This window comes from Echinops telfairi, unplaced genomic scaffold, assembly GCF_000313985.2.
Source record: "Echinops telfairi isolate 266 unplaced genomic scaffold, ASM31398v2 ScPeMD7_3;HRSCAF=10, whole genome shotgun sequence".
NCBI classification, from domain to species: Eukaryota; Metazoa; Chordata; class Mammalia; order Afrosoricida; family Tenrecidae; genus Echinops; species Echinops telfairi.
This window is the reverse complement of record NW_022103899.1, coordinates 48,158,278-48,173,760: the sequence shown is the minus strand read 5'-3', so window position 1 is coordinate 48,173,760 and position 15,483 is coordinate 48,158,278. Positions and strand designations below refer to the sequence as shown.

Below are 15,483 nucleotides of genomic sequence, written 5' to 3'. Positions count from 1 at the left end.
TCGGGCTGGGTTCATACCAGGGAAGAAACCCGTGTGGTTCAGCAGTGGTTGCCTTCGCACGCAGCCCTCAGATGGATGGATCCCTGTTACTATGGGGGGCTGGAAGGAACACGGATTATTAAAACCCCAAACAAAGACTCCCCCATACCAGACCTCTCCCCTCGCCCCCCAGCCCAACTGGACAAGCAAGGCCTGTTTCTTTGGGCCTGAGGTTGTGCCATATAAAGTCTCATTTTGAGACTCTACAGACTTCGTTTAACTACCTTATGGATAGTGGGCTGTGACAGTCTTGAACAGGGAACTTTTACATATCTCCCCATTGAAGGAGCAACCCTGAGTCAAAAAGGTAAGTTGAGAGAACCAGCCAGGGGTCCTTCTCTCTTGTTTTGGGTTTGATGTCATGAGCCATAAATGCTCTTTCGGCCTGATAGAACCCAACAAATCTCAGTCAACAATGTCTTAACAGTACATGCTAACTCCCAGTGGAGGCTCAGGCACCTGCCAGGGTCTGTATTATCTAGAAAAATCCACCTTTATGTTGAATGCAAACTACTGTGCCTGAGAGCCCTCTCTCAAAACGGATGTTGCCTTACACCTGTTGGTTATAGCTCTGTAGAATATTGCTATCCAGAAATTTAACAACAACAACAAAAATCAACCAGTTGCTAATGAGTGATGTCAGACTAGGACTGTGTTCACAAAGATTCTGTCTTTTCTCTGTTGTTATTGTTGTGGCCTTGGTTTGTAGAAAATACCATCAGCTTTCTTCACCACATTTGCTTTTTCACCCGCTTTGTCTTCAGCGGTTATGTCGGAAAGGTGAGCATCATAGAATGCCAATTTAATAGAAGAAAGTATTCTTGCATTGAGGAAGTACCTGAGTGGAGGCCCAATGTCCTTCTGCTACCTTAATACTAAACCTATAAATATATGCACATCGATCTATTTACCTATCCTCATATATAAATATATTTGCATATGTGCCTGTCTTTATCTAGACCTCTATAAATGCCATGGCTGAATTTTTGAAAGTCGATGTTAGACTTCCTTCTGAGGCATCTCTGAGTGGACTTGAAACACGAACCTTCAACTTCCAACCTTTCAGTTATCAGCCAAACATGCTAACCATTGGCACAAGCCAGAGTCTTCTTCGTATACCTACATGTTTAAAATAGTCTTTGGTCTGATGAATTTGTTGTTGTTAGGTGTCACCAAGTCGGTTCCGACCCATAGTCAGCTTATGCACAACAGCAAGAAACACTTCCCCGTCCTGTGCCATGCAGGCATTTATGACATTGTGCTTCAAGTAAAACCACAACATAATCTTGCAGATATTAAACTTTTTCCCCAAAAGTTGATACCTCAAGGCTTTTGCAGTATTTTTCTTAGCATATTCAACAGACTTAAAGCTGAACATTTTGAAAGGGCGAGCCCGTCAGTTCCACAATATCTTAACAAATTAATGTTATGCAATAGAGATGTATAAGGTAGCCCTGGTGGCATATTGAGCTACACCGGGTTACAAGTTAGGTTGCTAACCTCACAAGGTCAGCAGTTTGAACGCACCAGCTACTCCGGAGGAGAAAGATGACAGAGCAGCTCTATTCTGCCCAGCAGGGTCGAAAACTGTGCATGGGCCTGTGCCATCCTCACTGTCACTGCTTTGTTCAAGCCTATTCTTGCAGCCATCATGTCAGTTCATCTCCTTGGGGGGCTTCCTCTTTGTCAGTGAGCCTCTACTCTGTTAAGCATGGCGTCCTTCTCCAGGGACTGACCCCTCCTGACGCATCTAAAGTGCATAAGATGGAGACTGAACATCCTTGTTTTTAAAGAAGCTTTCTGGATGTACTTCTTTCGAGACAGATTGCTTCATTCTGTTGGCAGTCCGTGGTATATGACATGTTCTTTGCCACAGTTATAATCAAATGTGTTGATCTTTCTCTGGTGTTTCTTCTTCGTTGTCTAGCTTTTCCAGGCCTGTGGGGAGATGGACAATACCGTGGTTTGGTCAGACAACCCTCAGTCCTTCCAGTGACCTCTCATCAACACTTTAAAGAGATCTCGGGCAGCAGATTTGCCCAATGCGTCCTTTGACTTGGTGACTACTGCTTCCATGCATATTGATTGTGGATTGAAATGAAATCTTGGACAACGTTAATCTCTTCCCATTTCAGTGTATTGGTTCAATTGCTTATTGGTTTGATTTTGGAGGATTTTTGATTTTTTTTATGGTGTGGTCTAATTTATTTAAGGTGAAGATTATCATCTTTGATCTTTATCAGTGAGTGTTTCAAGTCCTCTTTGCTTTTAGCAAGCAAGTTGGTGTCATTGCATATCATGGGTTATTAATGAGTCTTCCACCAATCCGGATGCCACTTTCTTCATCATAACGTCCTATTTCTTTGATTATTTGTGCAACAGATAGCTTTGAATAAGTTCAGGACACGCCCTAACAGACACCCTTTCCTGGTCTTCCCTTATTCAGTTCTAACAACTATTTCTTGGTCTATGTACAGGTCCCACATGAGCACAATTTCAGCATGTTTTGGAATTCCCGTTATTTACAATGTTGTTCATAAGTGGTTGTGATCTGAGCTGTTGAATGAATTTGTGTCCAGGCTTTCATCCAATATCAGTCTGACATCAGCCATGATGTCCCTTGTTGTGTGTCCTCTTCTGAATCAGGATTGAATTTCTGTTATTTTCCCATCATTACACTGCTCCAACCATAATTTCACTTGTGTATATGGTATGAATATTATTGTCTGGTAATTCTGCATTCTGTTGGACCACTTTTCTTCGGAACAAGCACACATATAGGTCTTTTCCAGTCAGTTGACCAAGTAACTAATTGCCTTTCAAATTACTTGACATAGATGAGTGAGTGCTTCCATCATTGCATCCATTTGGTACTCTGTTCTTTGCATCTATTCGTATTCTGTCAATTATCCTGTCAATTCATTCCACTCAGTGGATCTGTTGGTATTCTATCAATTACTAGAGTCTTGCTTTCCACCAATGACATTAGTGCATCTTGGACTTCTTCCAGTACCATCAGTTCTTGATTATAATGCCACTGGAAATAGTTGGGATGTTTACAAATTATTGGGTTTTTTTGTAATGTAACTCTCAATGCACCTTCAAGTTTCCCTGGACTCTTTCTGCTGTATTCAATATTTTACCAATAGAACCCTTCAATATTGAAACTTGAGGTTTAATTTCCGCCCCCTCTGTTCTTTCCCCTGAGGAATAGCCACTTTGCTCTTGTCTTTGGGTTTTCCAACTCCAGGCTTTTGCACATTTCATTATAATAATTTGTCACCTTGAGCTGCCCTTTGGAACCTTTTTTTTTCTTCTTAAATAATTTAATTGGGGGCTCGTACAGCTCTTATCACAATCCATACACATATTCATTGTCTCAAGCACATTTATACATATGTTGCCATCATCATTTTCAAAGCATTTTCTTTCTACTCGAGCCCTTGGTATCAGCTCTTCATTTTTTCCCCTCCCTCCCTCATGAACCCCTGACTGATGTCTCCCTTCACCCACTTTTCTGTTGTCTGTTCCCTTGGGAGGGGGTTATATGTAGATCATTGTGATCGGTACCCCCTTTCTCCCCCCACCTTCCCCTTATCCTCCTGGTATCGCTACCTCAATATTGGTCCTGAGGGGTTATCTGTCCTGGATTCCCTGTGTTTCCAGCTCTGATCTGTACCTGTGCACAACCTCTGGTCTAGCCAGATTTGTAAGGTAGAATTGGGGTCATGATAGTGGGGGGTTGGGAAGGACGCATTAAAAGAAATAGAGGAAAGTTGTATGTTTTGTGGGTGCCAGACTGCACCCTGACTGGGGACGGGTGTTCGCAAAGTTGGGATTGGGGCTGGTCCATCACCTTTGCATCCTTTGGTTCAGGTCCTTCACTCCGTTTGGTGTAGCTACTGAAAAAGTAGCTACATTCATGTCAGAGTGAATTTCTCTCTCTCTGACCTCCATTTTGGCCTTTTGTCTTTCAAGTGAAAGGTAGTAGACCTCTCAATTTCCTTCTGGCATGATGAATATGCATTAGTTAGCCCTGAAGTACATGAAGCCATTATTTTGGCATTGAAAAGATAATGAAATATACAAATAAAACCCTATTACAATAAGGGGAATTGAATAATAAAGACATTTTTGATGTCTTCAAGATTGACCTAAAAGGAGCAAGGCTTTGTTTATTTAATTACAATGAATTATCTTGAGCGCATAATTCTGTGTAGACCACATGCTTTGTCTCGTCTCTGTCTAAGCAAGTCTCTGATAAATAGGAGTTAATTGAATTTAAAGGAGAGGAAAGGGCTTATTTTTCTGAACTCTTACTCTGGCATTAACTAGGTAGTAAGCCTCCACATTCCTACCCCTTTCACTTCACACATCCAATCATGTTGTGTCTGTCTGTTCTGCTCACGCATTTGCGCGTGCGTGCGCACACACAGGCACAGTGTCCAAAGTGGCTACTGAATATTGTGGTAAGCATTTAGGGGAGAAAATAGGCTAACTGAAAAGAGAAAAAGAGACATGTGAATTTATGAACTCTTTCTCCCCTGGTAGCAAAGGAAAATCACTACTGAAAAGTTTGCCTCTCTGTGTGATGTCAGTTATCTTCCATCAGATGCTTAAAGCATGATTCAGGCTCTCCTAAATACATAGTGCATACACAGTGCATAACCTCCGTACACATTCAGATTTTTAAAACTACACTCCAGATGAGAAACCACTGGAACAATGTATTGTTCCATTTCTTCTTAATAGGCAAACTGAATGGTGTTGGCTTTTCAATGACATTGATAATTTCACCCCATCCATGTGGATGACTTTAAATTTCTTCAAAAATAATTTTTATCTGAATAATTTATAAGGAAAACTTTCATTTCCATTTCGCTAGGTAAACAAAAGAGGTCTTTACCCATTTAAGTCATGGTCACTTAACCTCAAGGAAATTGAATTCTATTGATCCTTCCCCACATGTAACCAACAGATGCCTATTCAGAGAACACCCAAAGAAAGGGGAGAATAAAAAACCAAGTCGTCTGTGAAGGCGCACTTTGGTCTTTGTCATGCTCTGCGCTTGAGCCCACCCTGCCAGGCACGGCCCCTGTCGTTCAAGAGATCCTCCAAGAAACCATCTTGACCAGCTTCTGAAGCTTAAAGAGGGACAAGTTGCCTCTTTGGGATCGTTGATTATTGGATGGAGGCGAGGACAGAGAACCAGACTGGTTCCACTGCCTGGTGCCAGCTCGTTCATTTCAGAGTGATGGGGCCACCAGCGAGGATTCATTCTTGATGTTCCACAGGGAGGCCCAGACTTTTGAGATCTTGGCCACTCTAAATTTTCACTGTTTTCAATACTTCCTGCCGGCTATTGGCTCAATGTGATGTTTCTAGATTTGTTTAAAGGCGTGGTTTGCTTCCTTGGAGAGAGTTGATATTAGGGTCGGGAGCATTTGCAGTCATACCTCTGGTCTTTCCCATCATTTCACCCTGGAGGTGCAGTGATTAAGCATGCAGCTGCTAACTGAAAGGTTGCCAGCACCTCTGTGGGAAAAAGATGCAGCCTCCTGCTTCTCTAAGGATGTGCCGCCATGGAAACCCAACAGGGCACTTCCATCCTGTCCTACAGGGTCACGAGGCGTCGTCAGGCATGACGTGGCAGTAAGGGCTTTAGGGGATGCCCTTCTTACCTTGCACAACTGAACCGTAAAAGGGCAAGATTTGTAGTTCAAAAAGAGGCTGGCCAACACGGACGTTAAAAGCAGGCTGGTGACTCAGGTGACTGGGTTCTAAGCTTGGCCTCACTTCTTCAGAGCATTACTTTGTCTCTTGATGTTTCAGTAGTCTTGTCCATAAGAGCCCTGATGGCATAGGGGTTGCAAGTTGGGCTGCTAACCGAAAGGTGAGCAGTTTGAAAACAGCTGCTCCATGGGGGAAAGAGAAGGCTTTCTACTCCAGTAAAGAATTGAAGTCTTAGAAACCTGCAGAGGCCATTCTACCCTGTCCAATAGGATTGCTATGCATCAGTAATGACTCGATGCGTGCATTTTTGTTTGTTTGTTTGGTTCTCATCCAGCCAGCCAGGATAACCATCGTACCTACCCCTGCGCTATCATGATTAAGCCCTTAATGACTGCTTTATTGTTGTCAGTATAATGATGGTTTTCCAGAGGAGCAAAGTAAGATTTCATGATCGTCCTCTCAACTGAACTACTTCTTACTAAGCCCTGCCCACTTCTCAGCACCCGTATGCCTCTCTCTTTCTTTGGCAGTCTTGGTCCAGAACTAGGTGGAAGAATGGCTCGGCAATGTGTCTAATGCCGTATTCTCTTCTTTCCAGGGAATAGATTCTGCAACCTTGCCCTCAACCTCTTCCTGTTGACGACAAAGCCCATGGAATCACAAAAGGAGACACCTTCCCAAGGTTCCGTGTAAATGCGTTTCTTCTGCTGCTTCTCTTCCGCCTGTTCCGGGGCAAAGACAATGATGAGAGAGCTCCCACCTCTGGAAAGAACACATGAATGGCGTTCAGACTCATCCCCAGTGAGAGACACACACACGGCAAGCGTTCAAGGCTCAGCATCTGTTCTCCAGTGGCCCTGCAGGAATGCGCTGTCTCACAGCACCAGTTCTGCAGAGCCCCACTCCCGGACTCCTTGTGGTTTTATTTATATGGACTTCCACGATTGCATTCCTATATGGCCCTGCTGCCCTTGAGGTGGCAGCAAGTGACCAGAGGCTACAGGTTTGACAATGGACACCAGGTCAGGTGCCACCACACAAAACAAAGCCAGTTCCCATGAGCTGCCTATGATATGCATTGCTGAAGTAACATTTTACCCAGGGTGCGCCATTGCAGTGATATAAATATATTTTTTTCCTAGACTAATTATGAGCTGACTATCTCTTTTGATGTGTGTACATAGGTGTGAGTATGTGTGTGGGTGTGTGGGTGAGCGGGTGAGTACGTTTGCATACGTGTGTGTGCGCACATGCGCGCGTGCGCGTCTAACCTCATGCTTAGAACTGCCTGTGAATGTTGTGGAATGCTACACCTGGAAGGGTCTGGTTTTGCCAGTCCCATGATGAGAAGTCATGGGAGAAAGTGGGCCTAGAGATCGCACCCGTCTCCTTCGAGAGACAGCCCAGAAATGTTCGATGTCCTGTATCTATCAGTGTATTTTGTAGCCGCCACGCTAACCTTAATGAGTCATTTTTACAGCCTTGGGTAGAGGCACTTTCACCTCAGCAGCGGAGTAATTTTAGAATATAAATCCATTCAGGTGATGCCCCATCATCAAAATCACAAATTCTGATTCCACTCCTCATGCAAATCAACTGTTTCTTGATGGAGAGAGAGAGCGCGAGAAAGAAGGGGATGGAATTGTCTGGTAACCCCAACGGGAATACAAGTCGCCTTTGTTTTCCTGCATCAACGGACTGCTGCGTGCGAGCAAATATATGCAATTCACTTACTCTTGGCGATGAACGTTGATGTGTGTGTCAGCTTTGAGATGATGTGTCTTGGATTAATACTTTGTCTCCCAGTATCACAGAAAATACAGACCAGGGACTCTTGAGGTTGACGTCGTTAGGCTTAAATGGCCTCCTGCAATCCCAGGACTCCAGTGTACCCAGAAACTTGTAGAGTCAATGATATGCAGCTAACTCCCAATGGCCCTCAAGGACGCTTCATCTTTCTCGATCTGGAGGTCAGTGTGTGAAGATACAGTATTGCTCAGATAGAGATACCAAACCCAGCCAACATACTGCCATTTTGCATTATAATCTCTGAGTGTTTGCCTTGCTTATTCTGAACGATGGTTGCAGAAGCTGCAGCCATTCCTATAAGCTATAGCATCAAATCAGGGAAAAAGAAGGAAAGGGAAAAAAACAAAAACAGAGAACCTGAACCGTATGGTGTTGACTAAGTAGAGAAAATCACCGATAAATATTTATTCTATTCTGACAGGGTGTGTGGCATTGTATTCTCGTAACTATGCCAGAGTGACCAAGTTAATTCACCCCTTTTGGGGAACCTTAATATATTTTTTAAGGGATGTGCCTATGCATTGATGCCTGAAAAATATGTATAAAGAAATGCGGTTGAATCCCTGAGCAGGTCATCTTTCCCAGAAGAGTAAGAGGAGGAAGCTAAATTCAGGGACAATGTCAAGGCCAGGAGCGAATGCTGGCCCTGTGAGCTCAGATGCTAAATCATGCCCAAAACTTCTATCAGACAGCAGGAAGCTGTTCCCCTGCACCAAATTAAGTACTTTCACCATTGTCCGCTGGCCCCAAATTGTTTTTTTAACAATCTTCTAGATGAAATGTTCTGGTGTGTTTTAAGAAAAAGTTATTATTAAAAAAAAAAAAAGGCTGTGCTTGCTGCACAGCTGGTGTGTGTGTGTGTGTTGAGACCTCTTGTATGCAATCTGTGAAGGATATGTGTATTAATCCATACACGTGTATAGCCTCCATATTTGTCTAAAGACACTTAAAATTGTGACCAGTAAAGGAAAGTTCTAGAAGCAATATTTTCACTTATGTAACATTCTCCAAACAATAGCAAGTGTTGATACACACTGAAGAGTGCATTTATTTTTTTGTATCACACCACATATGTTGGAATATGCAAGGACTGTGGTTAAAATGAGAATGTATAAGGCATATTATAATTTTGTGCATACTGAAACAGAAGTCAACAGAACATTTGATTGGGTTCATCAGTGTTCCAAAATTTGAGCGATCTTGAGTTAGCCCTAGAAATTTTCTATTTTAATTTGACAAAGTATTTGCCCTTCCCTTCATGAACTTTTAGGTACACGTAACTTATGTCATTTATTTATGGTCTTTTATACCTAGTTTGTAAAATTGTAAAATAGCAAACTAAATGCAAAGAGTTTGCATTTGAAAATAATAAAGTAGTTGCCGTATACAAACCTGGAATGTAGTTGTCTCTTCTCTTCAATCTGTTCTGCCTTATGCTTTTAAGTTAAATGATCATCATATAATTAAAACACAAACTCTTGCTTCTCAGTTGAGTGTGCTCCTTTGGAAGCTAAAGCACATTGACTTCTAAATGGTCTCACCCTTGAGAATAATGCCATTAGCACTTACATCCGACTTATATTCTGCAAGAACCTATATGATGCTGACTATGAACACTAGACTTCAACAGACTGGGACTTTGGCTGGAACACAGACTGCGCCACTTAATAATGCGATCGAATGTCTCAACTTCCCTACGCCCATTCTTGTTTGTGCACTGCTGATTATAATACCAAAAGCTTTATTAAAGATTAAATACATTTCAGCTTTTAGCATCGTACCATGCACCTGGAAAACAGCCAACAACAGGGTAGCTCTTCTTTGTGATAGTGTAAATGCTCTTAACATCCCTAGTCCTCCACCCTGTCTAACATCTTTGTTGCTGATCCAAATGACAACCTACCAATCATGGATGTTGCTTGTCACTGAGCCAAGCCCTCCTCCTGGATCACCTCCTTGCACAATGGAACTGTGTTAGTGTGGGTAGACTAGAGAAACGAATCCAGGCAACTCGTGTGCATAAGGGAGAGCTTCATAGACAAGAGCAATTGAATATAGAGAAAACATCCCAGCTCAGTCCAGATCAAGTCCAAAAGTCTGATATTAGCCCCTATGTCCGATACCAGTCTATAAAGTCCACTTCAGACTCACGAAACGCATGCAATGACACGGCATGCAGGAAGATCACAGGTCAGTGGGTGGAAAGTCTTGCGGATCCAGTGGCAGTAGAAGCATCTCAGCACTGGCAGGGGTCTCCATGTGGCGCCTTCAGCTCCAGGGCTCTGGCTGTATCAGTGTACTTCCATCAGGTTCCTTGTCAGTAATGTCTCCCAGGTAGTGAGCATGTCTCACCCTCCAGGGAGCTATTTATCTCTTTAGCGCCTCCAGATGAGGTCATCAAGCTGCAACCTGATTGACAGGTTAAACTCCACCCCTTCACTCTTAAATCTCAAATTGATACCCTCTATATCTAACAGGCACTAAACACTGCTTATATAATGCTATCCCCATGTTCATTTGCAGCTTTTGGGGTTTTGTTGGCTTATTTTCAAACATAGATCATCAGTCCTTAAGAGCAGCTGTCTTTGGAGAGAAGATAGGGAGGGATCAGATGAGTGGTTCGGTTTAATTTAAAATATTTCAGGAATATTTTAATGATTGGGACTTGACTTTTTTTTTAAAGCATAGGAATTAAGTTATGGCTGATTGTTTTGTGAGCATTTCCTTCAGCTTCTCTCCAGAACCATCACAACTAACAGAGTAGTCACCAGCATCCTGGTGATTTGATGGGGACTAGACTTTGCCTTACCTAAAAATGCTCTTCACCCCACCCACCTGCTTCTTGTTGTCATTAGTGTTTGTTCTGACTCGTCGTGTCCTTACGTGTTCTCAGTGGGGTTTTCAAGGCTATGTGATTTCACATCCCCAGTTCACCTTCCAAGGTACTTCTGGGTGAGATCGAACTGCTAACCATTATCAAGTATTCCAGAGCTCAGCTTGTTGCATCAGCCAGGGACTACTCCCATCTGTTTAGCAAGACTGAAAAATCCCTTAATAAATAACGTGTTCCTATTTTTCTCAATGAGCTGATAGAAGGGTATCAAAATTAAAATATTTCTGAGATAGATTTAAGATCTGTGAAACATGCAAGTTTTGTATTGCTAAGGGTATTGAATTCTAGTAATAAACAGGTTTCGTTCCAAAATCACAACCCAGAGGAAGATCTGAAGAATTTTATCTGGCAACTCTTCCAACTACGACTAAGGTAACTGAGTTCCTTTCTTCCTGTGATGTTGCCGTGTTAAATATGTAGTCTCCCAGCCCGCTTTATAAGGTAAAGTACATGAAGACAACTGTCTCCGAGATTTTATGGCCAGATTTAGAACGGGTTTCTATTATGACTTCCCATCGCTCGTTTGCCAGAAACTAGTCACGCGGACCCACCAGAACTGCTGAGAGGTTGGGAACAGTTTTCATATGTGCAGGAAGAAGCAACGAAACCGTTGAGCACTGAGACCATCTCTACCTCAAGTACAAAATAGGGATTATATACTTCGGGTAGGTCAGGGAAAGCTTCCTGGAGAAAGCAAGTACATCCACCAGCTCAGACTGTTTGCACCCATGGCCATTTGGCAGTACATAGAGAAGTGTGAGTGGTGCTCACACTTGCTACAACATTGACTTCTGCATCTTTATCCTGATGCTCTATGTATTGCACCGTCCTTTCTGCCACACACATCCCTGCCTGCATTTCAGACCCCGAATCTTAGTCATAGCCGTCTGCTTACCATTTAGTGCTTAAATTGTCTACAAGTCCTAGTGTGGGAAGAAGCACAGAATGAGCTGTAATCTCAGTCCAAGCTATATGATATATTATTTTTCCTCTGAGGCTGCATGAAATAGTCCTTTTCCTTCAAATAAAGATACGAGAGACACTGGTGGCATAGTGAGTCACCCATTGGTCTGATAACCACAAGGTCAGCAGTTCAAAACTACCAGCCATTCCTTGGGCAAAAGATGAGGCTTCCTACGCTTACAAAGATTTACAGTCTCAGGAACCTAGAGAGGCCGTTCTATTCTATCCTACAGGGTCTCTTTGAGTTAGAATTGACTTGATGGCAACCAGTTTGGAATGAGAAAAAGGATAACTGAACTCCTTATCATTTATCCCATGGTCTAGAACTTAAACTCTGAAATAGCCTAAGCAATGGAGCTGGATCCCCAGATTAGGGTAGTCGTTCATTGCTGTGAGCAGTTCAAAACCACCAGACAGCCCCGTGGGAAGGTCACACTATACTTTCACCACATTGTCTCAGAGTTATTTAAATTCTCTAGTCTTCTGCACAGTTTGCTTAGAAGAGATTTGGACTTGGTGCAGATCTCAATACATTGATACATTACATGGATGATAATATGTTAATATCTATCACAGAAGGACAGGATAGAACAGATTCGAAAACAGTGGTGGATCACATGACTAATGGAAGCTGGTTCAAAAATCCAGCAAAAACTCCGGGTTCCTACCCAAATGGTGAAATTCTTGGGAGTAACGTGGCAAGAGCCACTTGTGATATTCTGCAGGCAATGCCACTGCTGTTGTTGTTAGGTACCATCGATTCCGTTCTGACACACAGCGACTTCATGGACAGCGGAACTAGACGTTGTGCTGCCCTGCCTCATCCTCACAATTGTTCTTATGCTTGAGCCCATTGGAACAGCTACCATGTCAGTTTTTCTCCTTGAGGGCCTTCTACTGTTTTCGCTGCCCCTCCACTCTACAAAACATGATGTGCTTCTCCAGGGATTGATCTCTCCTGCCAACATGTCCAAAGCATGTAAGATGAAGTCTCGCCATCCTTGCTTCCAAGGAGCACTCTGCCTGTACTTCTTCCAAGACAGATCGGGTTGTCCTTTCAGCAGTCTATAGTACATTCAGTATTCTTCTCCAGCACCACCACTCAAATGCTTCGGTCTTCTCTGTTCAGTGCCTATGATAAAATTGAGAATACTGTGGCTTGGGTTTGGCGCACCTAAGTCCTTCCTTACAGAGGATTCCATATTCTAAAGAGGGCTTGTGCAGCAGATTTATCTAATGAAATAAGTGTTTTTGATCTCTTTACTGTCGCTTCTATCAATATTGATTGTGGATCCCAGCAAGACAAAATCCTTGACAATTTCAATCTTTTCTCCATTTATCATGATGTAACATATGGGTCCAGTTGTGAGAGTTTTGGTCTTACATTAAGTTTTAATCCATCCTGAAGGTTACAATCCTTGATCTTCTTCAGCAATGCTCCAAGTCCTCCTCACGTTCAGCAAGCAAGGTTATGTCATCTACTTATGGCAGGTTATTACTGTCACTACTAACCCCCAAACTAATCAGAAGCCCATCCTTTGGTTGGTTTCTTTTGATTTTAGATGAATCACATTGCATACCTGGGAATATTGCTGGCTCTTATCCATAAAACCACTAGAGGAAAAAAAAACAGATTTCAATGAGGCCCTATCAAAAAGAAGATTATCTCTGAGTTACTTTAGAAAGTAGTCTCACTCTCCTGTCCTTACGTCCTTGTGATTCGCATCCAGACATGACTTTGAAGGTGCTTACACGAACTGGGGTTTATGGCAAAACCTGAAAACTCTGCCCTATGATGACTGTTGGAATTCTGGAATAGGAGGTTTCCAGAAACTGCAACCGGAGGTACATCATTGGAGAGAACATTTCTTGCCTATTACGATGTATTGATTGAGACTGCCTCAATGATAGAAGGGCATAAAATCGTCATGCGACCTTTTGCTGTTGGTCTATGCCATTGAGCCAGTGTCAGCTCATAGTGGCAACATGTACACCAGGAAAAACACTGCCTGCTCCGGGGCCATCCTCAGGTTTTCCTGTGCCATCCTCACATTTGAGCCCATTGTTGGGGTCACCATGTCAATGCATCTTGTTGAGGGTGTTCCTCTTGGTCCTTGTGCTTCGACTTTACCAAAGTCTCACCAGCCTTGCTTCTAAAGACTTTCATTCTGCCTGTATTTCTTTCAGCACAGACCAGGATGTTCCCTGTGCAGTCCATTCGAGTTCAATATGCTTCTCCAGCACCACACTTCAAACGCATCGCTTCTCCTTCAGGTGTCCTTATACGATGTCCAAATTTCACATACATATGAGGTGACTGAAAATACCATGGCTTGGGTCAAGCACAACTTACTTTTCAAAGTAACACCCTTGCTTGAGATCTTGTGCAGCAGACTTACCCAACGCAATGCATCCTTTTATCTCTTAGCTTCTGCCTCCATGAGCATTCATTGTGGAGCCAAAGATGATTAAACCCCTGACAACTTCTATACATTCCCCATTTATTATGATGTTACCTATTAGTCCAGTTGTGAGAATTTTGGTTTTCTTTACATTGAGTTGTAATCCATATTGAAGGTCCCAATCCTTGATCTTCATCAGCAAGTACTTCCAAGTCCTCCTCAAGCAAGCAAAGTTGTGACATCTGCCTATCACAGGCTGTCGATGTCTTTCTTCAATCCTGGTGCTGCATTCTTCTTCATATAGTCCAGCTTCTCCAACTGTTTGCTCACCTTACAGATTGAGTAAATATGATGAGATGTTGCAACCACGATGCACATCAATCCTGATTTCAAACATTTTCTTGTTCTGCTCACACAACTGCCTCTTGATCCATATGTAGGTTCTGCATGAGCACATTTAGGTGTTCAGGAATTCACATTCTTAAGGATATCCACAGTTTGTTATGATCCACACAGTCAAATACATTTGCATAGTCAATTGAAGCCAAGTAAACATTTTTCTGACATTCTCTGCTGTCAATGAAGACCCACCTGAAGTCAGGAATGATATCCCTTGTTCTCCATCTTCTTCTGGATCTGGCCTGGATTTTTAACAGCTCTCTATCAATGTACTGCTGCACCCACTGTTGATTAATCAGCAAAATTTTACTTGCATGTGATATCCATGATATTATTCTATAATTTGCACATTCTGTTGGGCTACTTTTCTTTGGGATGGGTACAAATATGTATCTCTTCCAGTCAGTTGATCAGGTACCTCTTTTCCAAATTTCTTGTCATAAATGAGAGGCTTCTTCTAGTACTTTATCTGTTTGTTGAAATATTTCTATTGGTATTCCTTGTTTTTTGTCTAATGCCTTAAGAGCAGTTTGAACTTCTTTCTTCAATCTCATTGATTCTTACTCATATGCTATCTTTTGAAGTGGTTGAAGGTCGACTAGTTATTTTTGGTAGAATGAGTCTGTGTATTCTTTACCTCTTCTTTTGATGCTTCTCACATTATTCTATATTTTGTGCATGGCATCTGTCAATATAGCAACTAGAGGCTTGACTTTTATCTTCAGTTCTTTCTGGGCATATTCTTCCATTTTGTATTTCTAACTCTAGGTCTTTTCATAATTCATTATAATATAATACTTTACTTTGTCTTCTAAAGCTGCCTTTTGAAATTTTCTGTTTAGTTCTTTGACTTCCGCATTTTTTCCCATTTGTTTTAGTCACTCTATGATCAAGAGGAAGATTCGGAGTCTCTTCTGAGATCCACTTTGATCATTTCTTTCTTCCCTGATGTTTTAATGACCTATTACGTTCTTCGTGTATAATTTCTTGAAGCCATTCCACAGATCATCAGGTCTTTTATCATTAATGGTCAATGTATCAAATCTGTTCTTGAGATGTTATTGAAATTCAACTGAAATATATTCAAGGTTATAATTTGGCTCTTGTGGATTTTTAAAATTTTCTTCAGCTTCAACCTGAACTTACATATGAACAATTGATGATCTGTTTCATAGTCAGTCCCTGGCCCCATTTTAGCTGCTGATATTGAGCTTCTCCATCGTCTCTATCCACAGATATAGTTAA

The 15,483-nt window shown here is 42.1% G+C and overlaps 1 long non-coding RNA gene across 1 annotated transcript; it reads left to right on the top strand.

Annotated features, from left to right (window-relative positions):
* The first annotated feature begins 6 nt into the window (after positions 1-6).
* Positions 7-8,973, top strand: LOC123522302. The gene is made up of 2 exons (XR_006680579.1): positions 7-346; positions 6,371-8,973. It is a non-coding gene; the product is annotated as an uncharacterized LOC123522302 (long non-coding RNA).
* Positions 8,974-15,483: the final 6,510 nt, after the last annotated feature.